Source organism: Triticum urartu, chromosome 4A (assembly GCF_056163025.1).
Source record: "Triticum urartu cultivar PI428250 chromosome 4A, HENAU_Tu73, whole genome shotgun sequence".
Taxonomy (NCBI): domain Eukaryota; kingdom Viridiplantae; phylum Streptophyta; class Magnoliopsida; order Poales; family Poaceae; genus Triticum; species Triticum urartu.
The window spans coordinates 224,213,738-224,238,085 of record NC_141876.1 but is presented as its reverse complement, the minus strand read 5'-3'; positions in this window follow the sequence as shown (position 1 = coordinate 224,238,085).

Here is a 24,348-nt window from a genome sequence, read left to right as displayed (position 1 = left end):
CAGGCATAAGGTCGAGCCTTCCACCCTTTACCAAGTATATAGATGCATTAGTTACATAAGAGATATTGTGATATCCCAACAATAATCATGTTCCAACATGGAACAAACTCCAATCTTCACCTACAACTAACAACTCTATAAGAGCGGCTGAGCAAAGCGGTAACATAGACAAACAACGGTTTGCTAGGACAAGGTGGGTTAGAGGCTCATGGCAATATGGGAGGCATGATAAGCAAGTGGTAGGTATCGTAGCATAGGCACAGCAAAAGAGCGAGCAACTAGCAAGCAAAGATAGAAGTGATTTCGAGGGTATGGTCATTTTGCCTGCAAAGTTCTCCAAGAAGACGAAAAGCTTGATCCTCGTACACGTACTCAACGGGCTCCTCGAACAGGAACTCGTCTCTTGGCACTACCCAAAGCAAGAACACAAGCAAAGAGAGACACAAACAACCATGTGCAATGCTCAAGCAACATGACGCAAGACATGGTATGATATGCGAGATGCGGTATGTGATGCATATGCATGGTTTGGAAAGGAATGATTGAACCTGGCCTCAATTTGGAAAACCAAGAGTTCCACTGGAAATAGGAGTTGATTTCGGTCGAAATCGATATAAAGATCACCAGAATCGGATGCACGGTTTGGAAATGGCAAGCAAAACAAATATGGCACCGGTCTGCGATTAACAGCAAGTGGCCATCTAAATGCATCAAGATAAATAAGCTACTACACTGAAACATAGCAACAAAAGGCATGGTAGGGATCCAGTCAAGATGCTTGACAAAAGATGAACAATGAGCTACGGCTAATTCACTCAATAGCAGGTTCAAACAACCATGGCAAAAGAGCAAACGATAACAAGTTACAGACTTAGAGAAAATAACAACATGGCAGGAATTTAACATCAGGAAGCAATTTTTAGAGCACGATAACTACATGCTACAGAAACATATCATGGCAAAGCAAAGCATGGCATGAAGCTACTCAAAGCGTACAACAAAAGTCCCTTACTGACCATAAGCCAAAAGGGATCAGAAAATACAATTGCAAGCATGTGAACATACGAAAAACATAAACAGATTCAGACTTGGAGAAAAACTGGAACATGGCAAACAGATATCAAGTAGGCATGTTTACGAGCTCGATGAACTCACCACAAGGCATGGCATGATAAACTAAGCATACACCCAGCAAGTAGACATGGCATAGAAGCTAGACATGGCAAGAACAACAACATATCATGCACGGATCAACTACAACAAGCTTGGCAAAATGGCTAAACATGTTAACAATCTGCCAGGAACATTTTATAGCAAAAGTAGAGCTCGATTGACTCAAGCTAGGGTGCTCCATAATTGCAAACAAACACATGGATGGATAGAGCACAACATTATCTAGAAAACATCCTTACTGATCATGCTCAAAAGAGGCATAGATCTCTCGGTAGCAACATGAACATATGGCATGAAAATAAGGACAGGGAAAAGACATGGAATATTTCTAAGTCCCTGAAAACACCAACATTGAGTAAGCTACTTTGCATGCTTGTGCTAGTCACCACAGAGATCACAAAAATACATGGCATACACCCCTGTAAAGATGGCATGGCATACTACAAAACACATGCAGAGCTCAAGATCATAGCATGCACACATTAATCATGGAAAAAATGACAAAAGTGCATTTGCTGATATGAATCTGAAACTAACATCACATAGCCCTCTTCCAATAGCATTTCGGTCATCAAGATGAGCTCAAATGAAAATGATGCAGTGAGATGAAATGAAGTACTCGTCGAGACGAACATTTTGATACGCTACACGCACGAATCGGAGCAACGGTGATGAAGTTATGTCATGTTGAAGGGAGTAATAAAATTAACAGGATCTGGAACTTAGTGAAAAAAACAGGACTGAGAGGTGAGCATTGGATAGCTAAATGATGCACAGGGCGCTGGATAAGGCAGACTCGCCATGGGCTTCGTCCCAGTTTGACGGAGAGGCCAACCGGCGGGGCGGATCGAGCCTAACGAGGTCGGCACGCTGGGCCGACGGCTTGGCGCGGCCCACGAGTGGATGAGGCCGGCCCAGGAGGCTGACCGGACGTCTCCCTCCTGCGCCCGCTCGAGGCAGGAGGTCATGGCGGCTGCGTGGATGGCAGGGATCTCTGGCGAGGTTCGAAGCAAGGGGGGGAGGCGCTGGACGCTCGGGAACGACCAGATCCGGTCACTCCGGACTTCCGGCCGGATCCGGCTGCGGCGCGTGACATGGCGGCGGTGAAGGAGCTCCGGCGGGAGTGGCTTCCATGGCGGCGGCGGAGGGAGTTGGTTGGTGGTGGAGCAAGGAGGAGGTCCGGCGGGCGTGACCAGGGAGGAGCGGGGCGCTCGGGCTGTATGCGAGCTCGCAGCGGGCGAAGGTGCGGTACGGCGAGGTGGAGGCAGGGCACTCCGGCGAGGCGCGGCGAAGTCCAGCGAAGATCCGGTGAGCGGCGAAGCTGCGGGTCTCCTCGGGCCCGGCACGGCCCGGGGCGGGCCGGAGATGGGCTCCGCGGGCCCGGTGGTGCGGGGACCGCGGTGGTGGACAGGTGGCGACTCGCGGTTGGCTGAGGCGGCGGAGGCGGTGACGTGGTGGCCGGCTATTGGCCGGAGTGAGGTGGCCGGTGGACGCGTCCGGCTCGGACGGACGTGTCCGGCGGCGCGGAGGGAAGTTAGGGTAGGGTTTGATCTGCGCGGATTTTCGGAGGGAGAAACATACTTATAGGTAGAGGGAGCTAGGAGTGTCCAAATTGAGCACGGTTTGCGGACACGCGATCGTGATCGAACGGCCTAGATGATAGGAGGGGTTTTGGGCCACTTTGGAGGGGTGTTGGGCTGCAACACACACGAGGCCTTTTCGGTCCCTCAGTTAACCGTTGGAGAATCAAACAAAGTCCAAATGGCACGAAACATGACATGCGGTCTACGGGTAGTAAACCAAGGCCGCATGACAAGTCTCGGTCCAATCCGAAAATGTTTAACACCCGCACATGGAAAGAGGCAAAAGGGGACGCTGAATGACATAGGAGCGCCGGATTGCAAAACGGACAACGGAGAAAAAGCTCGGATGCATGAGACGAACATGTATGCAAATGAAATGCACATGATGACATGATATGGAATGCATGACACGCAAGAAAACGACAAGGCAACACAACGAATAACTGGAAGACACCTGGTGCAGCTGTCTCGGGGCGTTACAGCTTCATCCATAGAAGCTGAGCGCAGCAAGATCCAACAACAATGTATTCAGATTCAGGAGTGGAGAGAGGTACACAGTTCTGCTTCTTTGAAGACCAACACACAAGTGATCGTCCCAGAAACTGACATGTGCCTGATGTAGACTTGCAATCCACCTTGTCACTAGCATAATCAGCATCCGAGAATCCAACTAGATCAAACTCTGAGCCCTTTGGATACCATAATCCTAGTGTTGGGGTGTAAGCCAAATATCGAAGAATTCGCTTCACAGCTAAGTGATGCGATTCCTTTGGTGCCGCTTGGAATCGGACACACATGCAAACACTAAGCATGATATCTGGACTAGATGCACATAAATAAAGCAAAGACCCAATCATGGAGCGGTATACCTTTTGATCGAACTCTTTACCATTGGCGTCAGAATCCAGATGACTCTTGGTAGGCATTGGCGTCGTATAACCCTTGCAGTCTTGCATTCCAAACTTCTTCAGGCAATCTTTGAGGTATTTCTCTTGAGATATGAAGATGTCATTGCGTTGCCGCCGTATTTGAAGACCAAGGAAGAACTTCACCTCACCCATCATGGACATCTGATATTGCTCTTGCATCATGTATCCAAACTCATCACTGTATTTCTGGTTAGTGTAGCCGAAGATAATGTCATCCACATATATTCGACACACAAATAGTTCACCATCATATGTCTTCGTGAAGAGAGTGGGATCCAGGGAACCAGGTTTGAAGCCTTTGCTCTTCAGGAAGTCTTTGAGTGTGTCATACCAAGCACGAGGGGCTTGTTTGAGGCCATACAGTGCCTTGTTGAGCTTGTAAACCATGTCAGGATGTTTTGGATCTTCAAAGCCAGGCGGTTGTGCAACATACACTTCTTCAACCTTGCCATTGATAAAAGCACTCTTCAAATCCATTTGATACAGAAGGATGTTATGATGATTTGCATAGGCTAGCAGTATGCGTATAGCTTCAATCCTAGCCACAGGAGCAAATGTGTCATCGAAGTCAATTCCTTCAACTTGAGTGTATCCTTGAGCAACGAGACGAGCCTTGTTTCTGACAGCTTGACCATGCTCATCTTGCTTGTTGTGATATATTCATTTAGTGCCTATGATATTGTGTTTACGAGGATCAGGACGCTTGACAAGTTGCCATACATTATTCAGCTCAAACTGTTAAGCTCTTCTTGCATAGCTTGAATCCATTTAGGTTCCATGAAGGCTTCATCAACTTTCTTGGGTTTAGATATTGAGACGAATGCAAAGTGCCCACAGAAATTTGCTAGTTGTGTTGCCCTTGAACGAGTGAGTGGACCAGGTGCATTGATGCTATCGATTATCTTCTCAATCTGTACTTCATTTGCAACACGAGGATGAACTGGACGAAGATTTTGCTCTTGCTGATCATTGTCATCGTTTGAAGGATTGTCTTCAGGCTGAGCATTGTCTTCAGGTTGATCAGGTGCAGAGATGATAAGTTCCTCTTCAGGCTGTACTTCAGACGGTATGATTTCTCCAGTTCCCATAAGCTTGATGGATTCACTGGGTGGAATTTCATCTAGCACATTTTGCAGGTGCTCTCTTTGCGAGCCGTTAGTCTCATCGAACCGCACATCGACAGTTTCAACCACTTTATAGTGAAAGAGGTTGAAGACTCTATAGGAGTGCGAATCCTTTCCGTAACCAAGCATAAAACCTTCATGTGCTATTGGTGCAAATTTTGAAGTGTGATGTGGATCCTTGATCTAGCACCTGTCACCAAATACTCTGAAGTAACTGACGTTTGGCTTCTTACCAGTGAGGAGTTCATAGGATATTTTCTTCAGAAGCTTGTAAGGATAAACACGGTTGATGACATGGCATGCAGTATCAATAGCTTCAGTCCAGAACTTCCTTGGAGTCTTGTATTCATCGAGCATCGTCCGAGCCATCCCAATGAGTGTTCTGTTCTTGCATTCCACGATGCCATTCTACTGCGGCGTGTACGGAGCTGAGAACTCATGAGTGATGCCCAATGTATCAAGATAAGTGTCAAGGCTAGTGTTCTTGAATTCAGTGCCATTGTCACTTCGGATGTGCTTGATCTTGACACCATAGTTGTTCATGGCTCGATTGGCGAAGCATCTGAAGACATCCTGCACTTCAGTCTTGTAGAGGATTATATGCACCCATGTATATCTTGAATAATTATAAACAATGACGAAGCCATATAGACAAGCAGTAGTAGTAAGGGTTGAGTAGTGAGTAGGGCCGAAGAGGTCCATGTGTAGCAGTTCGAAGGGTTGAGTCGTTGTCATGATTGTGTTCAAGGGATGCTTGTCCCTCGTCATCTTTCCATCTTAGCAGGCACCGCATAAGTGATCCATCTTGAACTTGATGCCCTCGATGCCTATGACATGCTTCTTCTTTGCAAGAGTGTGCAAGTTCCTCATGCCAGCATGCCCTAGCCTTCGATGCCAGAGCCAGCATTCTGAAGCTTTTGCAAGAAGACATACGGCAAGCTGTGGTCCTGCTGAGAAATCTACCATGTACAAATCATCTTTTTGATACCCTTCAAAGACTAGAGACTTGTCAGATTCCATTAGAACTAGGCAACGATATTTTCCAAATATCACAATCATGTTCAAATCGCAAAGCATTGAGACGGACATTAAGTTGAAACCAAGGGATTCAACAAGCATCACTTTATCCATGTGCTGATCCTTTGAGATTGCAACTCTACCTAGACCCAATACCTTGCTTTTACTAGTATCAACAAATGTGATGTGACTTTTGTCAGATGGACGTAAGGTTGAGTCCATGAGAAGACTTGGCTTGCTAGTCATGTGATTAGTACATCCACTATCAATAATCCATTCTGAAGCGGCTGGTGTCATACCCTACAGTGCAGTTAGGGGGATAGGCTTCACGAAGAGCATTGTGAAGCATAAAAATTTGATGAGCAAGAGGATTATTAAAGCTTAGATCGAGGTTAGGGCTGATAGGGCAAGTAGCAAGCGACTCAGGAACAAAATACATAATAAGACCATTTGGGCATTTGATCTTGCGCCCTACAAGATGTTTAAGGTCCCCAGCAATAGCTTCAGATGGATTTGATTTTCAGCTGGAGACCTTCCCCTGCAAAAGAGAGTTAAGCTTTCTTAGCCACCCACATCTTCAAGGGTGGCTTTGAAGCAATGAGTCTAAGTGCAATATCTGAGAACTTTGGCTTTGGAGCCCTAGCAAATAGTCTTGCAGGTGGAGAATAGTACTCATAAGAATAAGCAGAGTTGTTCTGGGTCTTATGAACATGGCGGTTTGATGAAACACGCTCGTATTCATAGGACTGAGTACGGTTTCCTTGCAAAACATTTGCGTTAGTGCGACTCAGGTGCGTCCTCTGACTGTATGAAGCCTTTGGACCATATGAAGCCTGTGGTCTGGGGTTTGTCTTCTTCACTTGTGGTCTCATACGACATTCATAGGAAGATTCTCCAGACACTTTTTCGGTACCCAAACTTTCTTCATAGGTGGCCCATTCCTGCAGTTAGTACCAATATACCTGGCAAACAATTCACCATTCTGATTTTTAAACAGTTTATAGTTTGCATCAAAGGATTCATCAATGATGATGGGATTAGCACAAGTGAAGCCAGATAGGGTGGATGGATCCACTGAAGGTTCCTTTGCAGCAACCCATGTGGTTTTGAGGTATTGCTCAGGTTTCCAGTAAGAGCCATCAGCATTCATTTTCCTTTAGAACCCAACACCCTCTTTCCTAGGGTTTCGGTTCAGAATCTGCCTTTTGAGGACATCACATAGTGTCTGATGCCCTTTGAGACTTTTGTACATCCCTGTTTCAAGCAATGTCTTCAACCTAGCATTTTCATCAGCAATAGTAGTGGCATCCTTAGCAGAGGGGTTAGTTACCACATCAACAGTTGAAGATATTGCAACAGTAGCAGCAGTAGAACATCCAGCAACAGAAGTAGCGTTATCACGCTCAATGCATTTAAGACATGGTGGTTCAAATCCTTCCTGAGCGGGATTGATCTGTTTGGCGCGAAGTGACTCGTTTTCCTTTTGAAGATCTTCATGAGCCGCTCTCAATTTCTCAAGATCTTGCTTCCTTTGAAGATAATCATAGGAAAGGTTTTCATGAGTTGTTGAGAGCATTTCATGACGACTTTCAAGTTCCTCATACTTAACATGAAGATTTTTTATGTCTTCCATTAAGGACTGAGATCGATTCATTTCAGCGTCTAACAGGTCATCGCTTTTGTCTAATAGATTTTTAATATGTTCCATAGCTTTCTGTTGTTCAGTTGCAATTTTAGGAAGTGTTTTGCAGCTGGGTTTGGAACCACAGTCAGAGTCATCTTTGCTGGATGTTTGATAGTGAGTAGTGCGTGAGTTTACATTGGCACCGGGTGCCATGAAGCAGTAGGTGGGAGCGGGGTTGTCCTTGTCATTAGCATCGGCGTCGGTGACGAATTCATTGTCTTCAGTGTTGAAGATGGACTTGGCAACGTAGGCTGTAGCCAGACTTGCAATGCCAGAATCGGACTCCTCTTCAGACTCCACCTCTGCCTCCTTAGAAGCAGACTCCTCCTCTGAATCCATTTCCTTGCCAACAAACGCACGAGTCTTGCCACATGAGCTCTTCTTGTGTCATGAAGACTTTGAGGAAGACTTGTTGTAACACCCCAGATGTAACTTTCCCAATTTGTACTCCAACTCTTGCCATTTCTGGCGTTAAGTATTTTATTTTTCTCGGGTTCGGGTTTTTTTCTTCGTGTGCTGTTGTCTATCTCATATCATGTCATCATGTGCATTGCATTCGCATATGTGTTCGTCTCTTGCATTTGAGCATTTTCCCCGTTGTTCGTTTTGCATTCCGGCGCTTCGTTCTCCTCCGGTGGTCATTTCTACCTTTCTTTCGTGTGTGGGGATTAAACATTTCCGGATTGGACCGAGACTTGCCAAGCGGCCTTGGTTTACTACCGGTAGACCGCCTGTCAAGTTTCATACCATTTGGACTTCATTTGATACTCCAACGGTTAACCGAGGGACCGAAAAGGCCTCGTGTGTGTTGCAGCCCAACACCCCTCCAATTTGGCCCAAAACCCATCAAACTCTGCTCCATCATCTAGAGCGTTCGATCACGATCGCGTGGCCGAAACCGCACGTCATTTGGACTCTCCTATCTCCCTCTATGCCTATATATACCTCCCACATTCCAAATCTCGGATCCCCTCATCAAACCCTAAAAAAAACCATCTCCGCCGCCGCCGGACGTGTCCGCACAGGCCGGACAACGTCCGGATCCACCTCCGCCAACCGGGAGCCGCCACGTGGGCGCCCTGGACCACATCACCGCCGCCACCCCCTCGGCTCCGGCCTTCTCCGGCAAGTCCGGCGACGAAGCCGGCCAACATCGGGAACCGCGCCGCCGCTACAGTGCTCGGGTTGGATCTAGATCCGGAGTGACTCAGGATGACTTTTTTGCCCAAACCCTAGCTCATGTGCTCATCTTCATCATGTCGTATCTCCTCATCCGTAGCTCCGTTTTTGGCATATAGCACATCAAAATGTTCATCTCAGAGAGTACATCATTTCATTCCATTGCATCATTTTCATTTGAGTTCATCTTGATGCCCGAAATACTGTTAGAAGAGGGCTACTTGAGTTAATTGTCAGATCTGCTACTCCATTTAGGTTTTTGTCATTTTTGCCATGATTATTGTGTGCATGCTATGCCCTGATGCTCTACATGTGTTTTGTTAAGGGTTTTGTCATCTTTCCATAGGTGCAACCCATGTATTTTTGTGATGTGTGTGGTGACTTGTGCAAGCTTGCAAAGTGGTGCACTTGCTAATTCTGTTTTCAGGGACTTAGTAATTTCACTAAGTCCTGGAGCTGTTCATCTCATGATGCCATATGTTCATGTTGTTTTCTAGTGATCCGTGCCTCTTTTGAGGATGATCAGTAAGGGAGTTTTGTTAATATTGTAGTGCTCTATCCATCCATGTCTTTTTTGCAATTATGGAGCACCCTAGCTTGAGTCAATCGAGCTCTACTTTTGCTACTTTGTGAATCTGGGCAAATTGTCAACTTGTTTGCGATTTTGCCGGTGTTGTTGTAGTTGATCCATGCATGCTATGCTATTGTTCTTGCCATGTATAGCTTGCATTTTGTGCCTTCTTGATGGATGTATGCTTGTCTTCCCATGACTTGCACCGTAGTGAGTGCATCGAGCTCGTAAACATGCCTACTTGAGTTATATTTCAGCATGTGCCAGTTTTCACTAAGTCTGAAAACTGATTATGTTTTTGCTATGTTCACATGCTTGCAATTGTATTTTCTGATCCCTTTTGGCTCAAGGTCACTAAGGGACTTTTGTTAAATTCTTTGAGTATCTCCATGCCATGCTTTACTTTGCCATGTTCAGGTCCCGTAGCATGTAGTTTTGTGGCTCCGAAGAGGGCTACCTGATCTGAAATTCCAGACAAGTGTTAATTTCAGTAAGTCTGAGATCTGTTTGTTATATGCATTTTTGCCATGCTTGTTTGAACCTGTTAATGGATGAATTGGCCGTAGCTTAGTGCTAGACTTTTGTTAAGCATCTTGTGTGCAATCCTGCCATGTATTTTGTTGTCATGTTTGGTTGCTGTAGCATGTTCATCTCATTGCATTTAGTTGGCTACTTGCTGTAAATCGCAGACCGATGTCATATTTGAATCGCTTGCCATTTCCAAACCGTAACTCCGATTCCGGCGTTCTTTATATCGATTTCAAGAGATTTCATCTCATCTTTCCAGTGGCACCCTTGGATTTCCATGTTGAGGACAGGTTCATGCATTTCCTGTTATATCTTGCATTTTGCATCCCGCATCGCATTCCGCATAGCATATCATCATTGCATCATATTGCTTGGTCTTGCACGTGGTTGATTGTATCCTTGTTGCTTGTTTGTCTTGTTTGGGTAGAGCCGGGAGACGAGTTCGCTAACGAGGAGCCCGTTGAGTTTGCTTTCGAGGATCCAGTCAACTCTGACAACTGTACAGGCAAGATGATCATACCCTCGAAATCACTACTATCTTTGCTATGCTAGTTTGCTCGCTCTTTTGCTATGCCAATGCTACGATGCCTACCACTTGCTTGCAAGCCTCCCAAATTGCCATTTCAAACCTCTAACCCACCATGTCCTAGCAAACAGTTGATTGGCTATGTTACCACTTTGCTCAGCCCCTCTTATAGTGTTGCTAGTTGCAGGTGAAGATTGAAGGCCGTTCCTTGTTGGAACATTTATTTACTTGTTGGGATATCATTATATTATCTTGTTATCTTAATGCATCTATATACTTGGTAAAGTGTGGAACGCTCGGCCTCTCGCCTAGTGTTTTGTTCCACTCTTGCCGCCCTAGTTTCCATCATATCGGTGTTATGTTCCCGGATTTTGCGTTCCTTACGCGGTTGGGTTATAATGGGAACCCCTTGATATTTCGACTTGATTAAAGCTTTTCCAGCAATGCCCAACCCTGGTTTTACCATTCGCCACCTAGTCTCTTTTTCCCTTGGGTTACCGGAGCCCAAGGGTCATCTTATTTTAACCCCCCCCCCCCCCCCCGGGCCAATGCTCCTCTGAGTGTTGGTCCGACCGAGTAGACTGCGGGGCCACCTCGGGGCAACTTGAGGGTTGGTTTTACTCGTAGGATGTCTCATCTGAGTGTGCCCTGAGAACGAGATATGTGCAGCTCCTATCGGGATTTGTCGGCACATTCGGGCGGTGTTGCTGGTCTTGTTATAACCTGTCGAAGTGTCTTGAGTAACCGAGATACCGAGTCTGATCGGAACATCTTGGGAGGAGGTCTATTCCTTCGTTGACCGTAAGAGCTTGTCATGGGCTAAGTTGGGACTCCCCTCCAGGGATTGAACTTTCGAAAGCCGTGCCCACGGTTATGGGCAGATGGGAATTTGTTAATTTTCGGTTGTAGATAACTTGAACCTTAACTTAACTAAAATGAATGAACCGAGTGTGTTACCGTGATGGCCTCTTCTCAGCGGAGTCCGGGAAGTGGACACGGTGTTGGAGTAATGTTTGCGCAGGTTGCTCTCTAGTTTCTCGCTCGCGCTTTGCCTCCTCTTCTCGCTCTCTTTTGCGAATAAGTTAGCCACCATACTTGCTAGTTGCTTGCTGCTGCTCCACTCATATTTTACCTTGCCTTACCTATAAGCTTAAATAGTCTTGATCGCGAGGGTGCGAGATTGCTGGGTCCCTGTGGCTCACAGATTACTATTACACCGGATGCAGGGCCTGATGATTCCACTCCAGGAGACGCGTATGAGCTCAAGTGGGAGTTCGACGAAGACTCTCAACGTTACTATGTTTTCTTTCCCGATGATCAGTAGTGGTGCCCAGTTGGTGGTGATTGGGACCGTGTCGCTTGTTGGGTTAACTTTTATTTTGGCGCCGTAGTCGGGCAATGAGTGTTTGGATGATGTAATGTTATTTATGTACCTTGATTGACGTGGCGAGTGTAAGCCAACTATGTTATCTCCCCTTTATTATTTATATTACATGGGATGTTGTGAAGATTGCCTTACTTGCGACATATGCCTTCAATGCGCTTATGGCTCTAAGTCGTGCCTCGACACGTGGGAGATATACTCACATCGAGGGTGTTACAAGTTGGTATCAGAGCCTTCCCCGACCTTAGGAGCCCCATTGCTTGATCGTTATTAGCGGCCGAGTTGTGTCTAGAAAAATGTTTTGAGTCTTTTAGGAATTATATATCGAAGAGATTAGGAATTCTTTTTACTTCCCAGTCTCCTCATCGCTCTGGTAAGGCATCCTGACGTAGAGTTTTGACTCTTCTCTTCTCAAATTTCACTAAAAAAAAAATTTAGGATCACGCGGGTATCTTGGAATCGTTCCGATGGTTTTATGATGAGAACATTGTCTTGGTGCCTCCTGTCAGGGGTTTAGTGGAAGTGTCCCGGGGAGTTGAGCTCTGAGGTGTTGTCATCATAATTTTATCGTTGCAGTTCTGGAATACCTGAGTTTAGTACGCCGACATCGAAAATCTCTTTTATGCAGTTCGTTGGTGAGATAACCTCGATGCCACCCAGTACTGGGGCGGAAGTTTGGGAGTATCGCCATAACTTGTATAACAGATGCTTTTCGAATGTTGAGGTAGATGGTTTCCGAAGGTTTCTTGGTTATGTGTTGAAGGATGGATATAGTTGGATGTAGGATTTGCTAGTTTGGGTGAGATATTATGCTTCCCCTGTATCCCCAACACCTGATTGCATAACCGGAAAGGTTCGGGAGTTTCATAGGTGGGAATTCTAGTAGCTCTAGTTCTTCTTCCACGGATATTGGTTTGAGATTGGGATTTCTTAACGATTATTCGTTCTTGATCCGTACCTTGTTGATTTATTTCTCTACCTTAATTCTACGTGGCTTCTCAATTTATGGATATGTGACCATTTCAAGAGGAATGCATTCGTTCATTTTGTTCGGATGTGAAGACTATATGTTGCAATTTTCATTCCGTTAGATTCAGCTTCAATATTTGTCTGTCAATGTGCTAATGGTGGTCAACCTCTTCAGGATGGCTCCTCCAACGCGCACGACTCCGAATCCTGATCCGCCACCACCTCCACCTCCTCCGGAGGCATGGCAAGCTGTGATGGCCGCAACCAATGCAAACACACAGTTGATCATGCAAATTCTTCAAGAGCGCAATCAAGGCAACCAAGGGAATCAAGGCAGCAATCAGAATCACTTTGCTACACTCAACCAGTTCCTTGCTAACGGGCCAAAGACTTTTAGCAATTGTGTAGAGGCAACCGATGCTGACGATTGACTTGTGGATCTGTGTAAGCATTTCGAGTGCAGTAACGTCAGGCCTGAGGACTTTGTCAAGTTCGCTTCCTTCCAACTCAAAGATCAAGCTGCAGAATGGTTCCAGCAGTACAAGGACTCCAGAGGTGGATGTGTTATCACTTGGGATGATTTTCATCGAGATTTCCGAGCTCATCATATTCCCAGAGCGTGGTTGCAAGCAAGCGTGAGGAATTTCGCAATCTGAAGCAAGGCTCTTTGTCTGTCTATGACTACAACAAGTTGTTCCAGAAGCTCGCCCGCTTTGCCAAGCAGGACGTCCCTGATGAGAAGATCATGATATATCAGTTCAGGGGTGGTCTCAGAGAAGAAATTCAGCTAGCTCTTGTTCTCTTTGAGCCCTTGAGATACGATGAGTTCTACAACATGGCACTGAAGCAAGAGGCTTCTCAGTTGAGGTGTGATGCTTCCAAGAAGCGAGTAAGAGACGTTACTCCTTCTTCCTCTACTCAAGTGGCCAAGCAGCAGAAGTATTGACTTCCTCCTCCTCCGCTCCGTCAGCCGTATCAGCAGAAGAGCAAAGGTGGCAGTGGTTCTTCTCACCCACCCAACCCTGGCTTTCAGAACAAGACTTCGTCTCAAGCTCCAAGATTGAGTGCTCCATATCACTGTCCGCTTTCTGAGGTCACCTGCAACAAGTGCCAATAGAAGGGTCACTATACCAACAAGTGTTTCAACCAGAGGCGTCTTCCTCCTCCTCCTCCTGTCAGATCGGCAAGTATAGCTGTGGTCAAGCATAACCCCAAGCATGCCAAGGTCAATTTGATTAATGCAGCTCAGGCAGAGGACTTGTCAGATGTCATCATGGGTAACCTTCCTGTTAACGATGTTCCTGCAAAAGTTCTTTTTGACACCGGTGCATCACATTCCTTTTTGTCATGCCCTTTTGCATCAAAGCACAATGTTGATACTGAGATCATGCCCAAAGTCATGCAAGTTGTTTCTCCCGGCAAGCTTTTGACTTCTAGTTTGGTTGCTCCTGATATCTCTATCACGTTGGGCGACTACAAGTTTCTTTCTTCTCCAGTGGTTCTTGGCAACTCGGATATTGATCTTATTCTCGGGATGGACTGGTTTTCTAAGCACAAGGCTCATCTTGATTCTGCTGCAAGGCAGATTCAATTGACTCCACCATCATTAATTGTCTTTGCCACTTGGGATAATACCATTCGTCTGTTTTCTCTCAATGAGAAGGGTGAATTGGATGCCATCTCTCAAATTCCAGTCATTTGCGAATATCAAGACGTCTTTCCAGAAGTGCTTCCAGGAATGCCTCTGCACCGGCCAGTTGAATTCGTTATTGATCTTGAGCCAGGCACGAAACCTGTGTGCAAACGTCCTTACAAGCTCGGACCTGAAGAGTTGAAGGAGCTGAAGAAGCAACTCGATATTCAAGAGAAAATGGGTCTCATCCGGCCTAGTTCTTCTCCATGGGGTTCTGGTGTTCTTTTTGTGAAGAAGAAGGATGGAACGAACCGACTTTGTGTCGATTACCGTCCAGTGAACAAGAAGACCATCAAGAACAAATACCCACTTCCCAACATCAATGAGCTGTTCGAACAACTCAAAGGTGCCCAAGTATTCTCCAAGCTTGATCACCGTATGGGTTATCATCAGATTCGAATCCGTGAGCAAGATATTCCCAAGACGGCTTTCAGGACAAGCTTTGGTTCATATGAATACACTGTCATGTCTTTTGGCCTCGTCAACGCTCCTCCGACGTTCTCTCGCATGATGAACTTTATCTTCAACGCCTACACCAATGACTTCGTTTTGGTCTATCTCGACGACATTCTGGTTTTCTCGAAGAATAAGGAAGATCATGCCAAGCACTTGCGTTTGGTTCTTGATAATCTAAGGGAACATCAGTTCTACGCCAAGTTCTCCAAGTGTGAATTTTGTCTTGAAGAAGTGCTTTATCTTGGTCATATCATCTCTGCCAAGGGCATTGCCGTGAATCCTGAGAAGGTGTCTACAATTGTGAATTGGGAACCTCCTAAGAATGTGAAGCAACTCTGTAGCTTCCTCGGTCTCGCAAGCTATTGTCAAAGATTCGCTGAAAACTTTTCTAAGATCGCGAAGCCTCTCTCAAATCTTCTCTAGAAGCATGTCAAGTACGTTTGGTCTCCGGAGTGTGACATTGCTTTCAACACTTTGAAAGAGAAATTGATCACTGCTCCAGTTCTGACTCCGCCTGATGAATCCAAGCCGTACGAGGTCTCTTGTGATGCCTCTCTCCAAGGTCTTGGCGCAGTTTTGATGCAAGAGAAGAAAGTTGTTGCTTATACCTCTCGCCAGTTGAAGCCTAATGAGAAGAACTACCCCACTCATGATCTCGAGTTGGCGGCAGTTGTGCATGCTCTTTTGACTTGGAGACATCTTCTATTGGGAAGAAAAGTGGACATTTTCACTGATCACAAGAGTCTCAAGTACATCTTCACTCAGCCTAATCTCAACCTCAGGCAAACTCGATGGGTCGAAACGATTCAAGAGTATAACCCGAGTATTGAGTATACTCCAGGCAAGGCCAATGTGATTGCTGACGCATTGAGTAGAAAGGCCTACTGCAACAGTCTGATTCTTAAGCCTTATCAACCCGAGCTTTGTGAAGCTTTCCGCAAACTTAATCCGCAAGTTGTTCCTCAAGGTTTCCACGCCAACCTTCAAGTCTCTCCTACCTTAGAAGACCAGAATTGCCAAGCCCAGCTTCTTGATGCTATGGTGAAAAAAGTGAAGATTGGGATTGCCAAGAGTCAGTCCAAGTACAAGTGCTACCGCCTTGATGACAAGGACACTCTCTTCTTCAAGGATCGTATTGTTGTACCCAAAGGTGACCTCCGTAAAGTGATCTTGAACGAGGCTCACAATTCTCTCCTCTCCATCCACCCTGGGAGCACGTAGATGTATCAGGACCTTAAACAGGCTTATTGGTGGACTCGAATGAAGCGTGAGATCACTCAATTCGTGAATGAATGTGATGTCTGCAGAAGAGTGAAGGCAGAACACCAAAGGCCAGCAGGTCTCCTCCAACCTCTTGCCATTCCAGAATGGAAGTTTTACCACATTGAAATGGACTTCGTGACTGGGTTTCCAAAGTCCAAGCGTGGCAATGATGCTATATTCGTTGTCATCGACAAACTCACCAAAGTGGCTCACTTTCTGCCTATCAAAGAGTCGATCACTGCAGCTCAATTGGCGGAACTCTATACCTCCCGTTTTGTCTCTCTACACGGTATTCCACAAGTGATCTCTTCAGACCGTGGCAGCATCTTTACCTTGAAGTTTTGGGATTCTTTTCAGAAGGCCATGGGCACCAACATCCGCTTCAGCACAGCTTTCCATCCTCAAACTAGCGGTCAAGTCGAGCGTGTCAACCAGATTCTTGAAGATATGCTCAGGGCTTGTGTGATCTCCTTCGGCATGAAGTGGGAGGATTGTCTTCCTTATGCTGAATTCTCCTACAACAACAGTTTTCAAGCAAGTTCGGGCAAGGCCCCATTTGAAATTCTGTATGGCAGGAAGTGTCGTACCCCTCTCAACTGGTCCGAAACCGGTGAACGTCAGCTTTTGGGTAATGACTTAATCACAGAAGCAGAAGAAATGTGCAAAGTCATTCGAGATAACCTCAAAGCAGCCCAATCCCGTCAGAAGAGCTACTATGATAGTAAGCACCGTGATTTGTCTTTCGAGATCGGAGATCATGTGTACCTCCGTGTCTCTCCTATGAAAGGTACTCGTCGCTTCGGTATCAAAGGGAAGCTTGCCCCCAGATACGTGGGACCTTTCAAGATTGTCAGCAAGAGAGGCGACCTCGCCTATCAACTCGAGCTTCCTTCAAACTTTGCAAATGTTCATGACGTGTTCCATGTCTCTCAGCTTCGAAAGTGCTTCAAGACTCCTGACCGCACCATCAAATTCGAGGACATTGAGCTCCAAGAAGATCTCTCCTACCGTGAGCACCCAGTTGCTATTCTTGAAGAGACTGAACGCAAGACTCGCAACAAGTCAATCAAATTTCTCAAAGTCAAGTGGTCACACCATTCCGACCGTGAAGCTACCTGGGAACGCGAGGATCACCTCCGTTCTAAGTACCCGGCGTTCTTTCAGTCCTAGATCTCGAGACGAGATCCTTTCGTACTGGTGGAGTGTTGTAACACCCCAGATGTAACTTTCCCAATTTGTACTCCAACTCTTGTCGTTTCCGGCGTTAAGTTATTTTATTTTTCTCGAGTTTGGGTTTTTGTCTCCGTGTTTTGTTGTCGTTGTCATGCATCTCATATCATGTCATCATGTGCATTGCATTCGCATACGTGTTTGTCTCTTGCATTCGAGCATTTTCCCCGTTGTCCGTTTTGCATTCCGGTGCTTCGTTCTCCTCCGGTGGTCATTTCAACCTTTCTTTCGTGTGTGGGGATTAAACATTTCCGGATTGGACCGAGACTTGCCAAGCGGCCTTGGTTTACTACCGGTAGACCGCCTGTCAAGTTTCGTACCATCTGGACTTCGTTTGATACTCCAACGGTTAACCGAGGCATCGAAAAGGCCTCGTGTGTGTTGCAGCCCAACACCCTCCAATTTCGCCCAAACCCCACCAAACTCTGCTCCATCATCTAGAGCATTCGATCACGATCGCGTGGCCGAAAACCGCACCTCATTTGGACTCTCCTATCTCCCTCTATGCCTATATATACCTCCCCCATTCCAAATCTCGGATCCCCTCGTCAAACCCTAAAAAAAACCATCTCCGCCGCCGCCGGACGTGTCCGCACAGGCCGGACAACGTCCGGATCCGCCTCCGCCAACCGGGAGCCGCCACGTGGGCGCCCCGGACCACATCACCGCCGCCACATCCGCGCGGGCCCGCCAGGCCCGAGCCGGGCCCCCGAGGCCCGAAGCCACCGCGCCGCCGCCCGAAGCCCCGCGCCTCCTCTACCCGCGCGCCGCCCGGGAGCCTCGCCGACGACGCCGTGCGCCATCGCCACCGCCACCACGCGCCATCGCCGGTGCCGCCGCATCCGCGCGCCACCGCTGCCGCTGCAGCTCCGCCTCCCGCCAACGCCGCCCTCCGCCGCCGTCTCGCCGTCCTCTCCCTCCTCCGGCCATCTCCCCCTCGGCTCCGGCCTTCTCCGGCAAGTCCGACGATGAAGCCGTCCAACATCGGGAACCGTGGTGCCGCTACACTGCTCGGGCTGGATCTAGATCCGGAGTGACTCGGGTTGACTTTTTTGCCCAAACCCTAGCTCATGTGCTCATCTTCATCATGTCGTATCTCCTCATCCGTAGCTCCGTTTTTGGCATATAGCATATCAAAATGTTCAACTCAGAGAGTACATCATTTCATTCCATTGCCTTATTTTCATTTGAGTTCATCTTGATGCCCGAAATACTGCTAGAAGAGGGCTACTTGAGTTAATTGTCAGATCTGTTACTCCATTTAGGTTTTTGTCATTTTTGCCATGATTATTGTGTGCATGCTATGCCCTGATGCTCTACATGTGTTTTGTTAAGGGTTTTGTCATCTTTCCATAGGTGCAACCCATGTATTTTTGTGATGTGTGTGGTGACTTGTGCAAGCTTGCAAAGTGGTGCACTTGCTAATTCTGTTTTCAGGGACTTAGTAATTTCACTAAGTCCTGGAGCTGTTCATCTCATGATGCCATATGTTCATATTGTTTTCTAGTGATCCGTGCCTCTTTTGAGGATGATCAGTAAGGGAGTTTTGTTAATCTTGTAGTGCTCTATCCATCCATGTCTTTTTTTGCAATTATGGATCACCCTAGCTTGAGTAAATCGAGCTCTACTTTTGCTACTTTGTGAATATGGGCAGATTGTCAACTTGTTTGCGATTTTGCCGGTGTTGTTGTAGTTGATCAGTGCATGCTATGCTATTGTTCTTGCCATGTATAGCTTGCATTTTGTGCCTTCTTGATGGATGTATGCTTGTCTTTCCATGACTTGCACCGTAGTGAGTGCATCGAGCTCGTAAACATGCCTACTTGAGTTATATTTCAGCATGTGCCAGTATTCACTAAGTCTGAAAACTGATTATGTTTTTGCTATGTTCACATGCTTGCAATTGTATTTTCTGATCCCTTTTGGCTCAAGATCACTAAGGGATTTTTGTTAAATTCTTTGAGTAGCTCCATGTCATGCTTTACTTTGCCATGTTCAGGTCCCGTAGCATGTAGTTTTGTGGCTCCGAAGAGGGCTACCTGATCTGAAATTCCAGACAAGTGTTAATTTCACAAAGTCTGAGATATGTTTGCCATATGCATTTTTGCCATGCTTGATTGAACCTGTTAATGGATGAATTAGCCGTAGCTCAGTGCTAGACTTTTTTTAAGCATCTTGTGTGCATCCCTGCCATGTATTTTGTTGTCATGTTTGGTTGTTGTAGTATGTTCATCTCATTGCATTTATTTGGCTACTTGCTGTAAATCGCAGACCGGTGTCATATTTGAATCGCTTGCGATTTCCAAACCGTAACTCCGATTCCGGCGTTCTTTATATCGATTTCAAGCGATTTCATCTCATCTTTCCAGTGGCACCCTTGGATTTCCAAGTTGAGGCCAGGTTCATGCATTTCCTGTTATATCTTGCATTTTGCATCCCGCATCGCATTCCGCATAGCATATCATCATTGCATCATATTGCTTGGTCTTGCACGTGGTTGATTGTATCATTGTTGCTTGTTTGTCTTGTTTGGGTAGAGCCGGGAGACGAGTTCTCTAACGAGGAGCCCGTTGAGTTTGCTTTCGAGGATCCAGTCAACTCTAACAACTGTGCAGGCAAGATGATCATACCCTCGAAATCACTACTATCTTTGCTATGCTAGTTTGCTCACTCTTTTGCTATGCCAATGCTACGATGCCTACCACTTGCTTGCAAGCCTCCCAAATTGCCATTTCAAACCTCTAACCCACCATGTCCTAGCAAACCGTTGATTGGCTATGTTACCGCTTTGCTCAGCCCCTCTTATAGCGTTGCTAGTTGCAGGTGAAGATTGAAGGCCGTTCCTTGTTGGAACATTTATTTACTTGTTGGGATATCATTATATTATCTTGTTATATTAATGCATCTATATACTTGGTAAAGGGTGGAAGGCTCGGCCTCTCGCCTAGTGTTTTGTTCCACTCTTGCCGCCCTAGTTTCCGTCATATCGGTGTTATGTTCCCGGATTTTGCGTTCCTTACGCGGTTGGGTTATAATGGGAACCCCTTGATATTTCGACTTGATTAAAGCTTTTCCAGCAATGCCCAACCTTGGTTTTACCATTCGCCACCTAGCCTCTTTTTCCCTTGGGTTACCGGAGCCCAAGGGTCATCTTATTTTAACCCCCCCCCCCGGCCAGTGCTCCTCTGAGTGTTGGTCCGACCGAGTAGACTGCGGGGCCACCTCGGGGCAACTTGAGGGTTGGTTTTACTCGTAGGATGTCTCATCTGAGTGTGCCCTTAGAACGAGATATGTGCAGCTCCTATCGGGATTTGTCGGCACATTCGGGCGGTGTTGCTGGTCTTGTTTTAACATGTCGAAGTGTCTTGAGTAACCGAGATACCGAGTCTGATCGGAACATCTTGGGAGGAGGTCTATTCCTTCGTTGACCGTGAGAGCTTGTCATGGGCTAAGTTGGGACTCCCCTCAAGGGATTGAACTTTTGAAAGTCGTGCCCGTGGTTATGGGCAGATGGGAATTTGTTAATGTCCGATTGTAGATAACTTGAACCTTAACTTAACTAAAATGAATCAACCGAGTGTGTTACCGTGATGGCCTCTTCTCGGCGGAGTCCGGGAAGTGGACACGGTGTTGGAGTAATGTTTGCGCAGGTTGCTCTCTAGTTTCTCGCTCGCGCTTTGCCTCCTCTTCTCGCTCTCTTTTGCGAATAAGTTAGCCACCATACTTGCTAGTCGCTTGCTACAGCTCCACTCATATTTTACCTTGCCTTACCTATAAGCTTAAATAGTCTTGATCGCGAGGGTGCGAGATTGCTGAGTCCCTGTGGCTCACAGATTACTATTACACCAGATGCAGGGCCTGATGATTCTGCTCCAGGAGACGCGTATGAGCTCAAGTGGGAGTTTTACGAAGACTCTCAACGTTACTATGTTTCCTTTCCCGATGATCAGTAGTGGTGCCCAGTTGGTGGTGATTGGGACCGTGTCGCTTGTTGGGTTATCTTTTATTTTGGCGCCGTAGTCGGGCCATGAGTGTTTGGATGATGTAATGTTATTTATGTACCTTCATTGACGTGGCGAGTGTAAGCCAACTATGTTATCTCCCCTTTATTATTTATATTACATGGGATGTTGTGAAGATTGCCTTACTTGCGACATATGCCTTCAATGCGATTATGCCTCTAAGTTGTGCCTCGACACGTGGGAGATATAGTCGCATCGAGGGTGTTACACTTGGAAGAAGACTTTGAGTATTTCTTCTTCTTGTTGTCGTCAGAATCATATTCCTTGCTCTTCTTCTTCTTGTTGTTGTTCTCATTGTCCCACTGCGGACAGTGAGAGCTATAGTGACCAGGTTTCTTGCACTTGTGGCATGTTCTCTTCTTGTAGTCATGAGCAGAAGCTTCATCATTCCTTGAGCTGGATCGTGAGGACTTTCTGAAGCCTTTCTTCTTGGTGAATTTCTGGAACTTCTTCACAAGCATAGCAAGCTCCTTTCCAATGTCTTCAGGATCATCAGAACTGCAGTCAGATTCTTCTTTAGATGAGGACACAGCTTTTGCCTTCAAGGCACGAGTTCAACCATAGTTGGGACCGTAGATGTCTCTTTTCTCAGAAAGCTGAAACTCATGTGTGTTGAGCCTTTCAAGTATGTCAGACGGATCGAGTCTCTTGAAGTCAGGGCGTTCTTGTATCATCGGGGCTAGGGTGTCAAACGAGCTGTTAAGTGATCTCAGGAGTGTCTTGACGATTTGATGCTTGGTGATCTCAGTAGCACTGAGAGCTTGAAGCTCATTTGTGATGTCAGTGAGTCGATCAAACGTGAGCTGAACATTCTCATTGTCGTTTCTCTTGAAGCTGTTGAAGAGGTTGTGAAGGACACTAATCCTTTGATTTCTCTGGGTTGAGACGCCTTCCTTGACCTTGGAGAGCCAGTCCTAGACCAGCTTAGAGGTTTCCAAAGCACTCACACGGCCATACCGCCCTTTTGTCAGATAACCACAGATGATGTTCTTGGCAGTGCAATCCAGTTGAACGAATTTCTTGACATCAACAGCGATGACACCTTCACCAGCCTTGGGAACGCCACTTTTGGCGACATACCAGAGGTCGACATCAATGGCTTCAAGATGCATGCGCATCTTATTCTTCCAGTAGGGATATTCAGTTCCATCGAAGACGGGGCACGCAACGGAGACTTTGATTATCCCTGCAGTCGACATAGCCAAAACTCCAGGTGGTTAAACCGAATCACACAAAACAAGGTAGTACCTTGCTCTAATACCAATTGAATGTGCTAGTGATCGACTAGAGGGGGGTGAATAGGTGGTTTTTATGGAAGTCTTCAAAAAATGGAAGTTTCAAAGACAAACGATAGAAAGAAACCTATTACCATGCAGCGGAAGGTAGACTACACTAGGCAAGCCATAGTCAAGTATTCAATGAAGTGAAAGCACAAAGACTAATAGCAGCTAGGTAGTATGGATCAGGATGGAAGATAGTATGAAGCCAATCAGAACAAGTAGTCACACAGTGAAGACAAAAAGATAATGCAAACAGGCAATGACTTCACAAGGACCAACTTCAAGTAAAGAGATGGGAAGGATAGAACCAGTGGCTCGTTGAAGACAATGATTTGTTGGACCAGTTCCAGTTGCTGTGACAACTGTACGTCTGGTTAGGGAGGCTGAGATTTAACTCAGAAGACTGCATCTTCACCTTATTCCCCTTGAGCTAAGGACACCCAGTCCTCGCCCAATCACTCTGGTAAGTCTTCAAGGTAGACTTCCAAACCTTCACAGACTTCGTTCACCGGCGATCCACAATGACTCTTGGATGCTCAGAACGCGATGCCTAACCGGCTGAAGGATTCACAGTCCTCAAGTGTAATAAGTCTTTAGATCACAGAGACAAGAAGACTTCAGTGATGCCTAACACTCTTTGGCTCTAGGTCTTTAGGGCTTTGTCCTCGCAAGGATTTCTCTCTCAAAGGCTTCGAGCTGGGTTGCTCTCAAACGACAAAAGCCGTGCACTAACTCTGAGCAACCAACCAATTTATGGTGTAGGGGGTGGGCTATTTATAGCCACTAGGCAACCCGACCTGATTTGTGCGAAATGACCCTGGGTCACTAAGGAACTGACACGTGTTCCAACGGTCAGATTTCGAACACACATGGCAACTTTACTTGGGCTCATTGTCTTCGCTCGAAGACATAGGATTTTGGTTAAGCATCACTTCAATCATTCTGACTGGTTCACTGGGACCCCACTTAACAGTATAGTGGTTCCTATGACTCAACAAAGAAGAAAAGGAAACAACGAAACAATTAAGTCTTCGCGCTCCATAGTCTTCACTCAATGTCTTCTCTTGTCATAGTCTTCAATATGAATATCTTCACATACCACCTTTGTCTTCAATGTCTTCATACATTGTTAGGGGTCATCTCCGGTAGGAAAACCGAATCATTGAGGGACTACTACCTGTGTTATCCTGCAATTCTCACAAACACATTAGTCCCTCAAGCCGGTTTATCGCCAATACTCCAAAACCAACTAGGGGTGGCACTAGATGCACTTACATATAGCCATGGATGATGCTTCCATCCGGACGGGACATGTTACGAACGAATCATTTGATGATCCCATTCATCCTCTCAAACGGCGTCATGTTGTGCATAAATGACGGCCCCAAGTCTAATATGTCGTCCACAATATGGACACACAGATGCACCATCACGTCAAAGAACGCGGGCGGGAAGTACATCTCAAGCTCATTCAGTATCACAACGATCTCTTCTTGTATCCTTCGGAGCTGCTTCAGACTGATCGACTTTCGAGAGATGACGTCGAAAAAGTTGCAGAGACCAATAAGCGTGTCACGGACCTGCTTGTCCATTATCCCTCTAAGGGCAACAGGTAGTATCTGCGTCATCATCACATGACATTCATGGGACTTCATCCCGCTGAACCTTTTCTTGTCCGTGTCTAGATATCTGCTTATGTTGCCACAGTAACTGGAACTAACTTTGACTCCGGTAAGG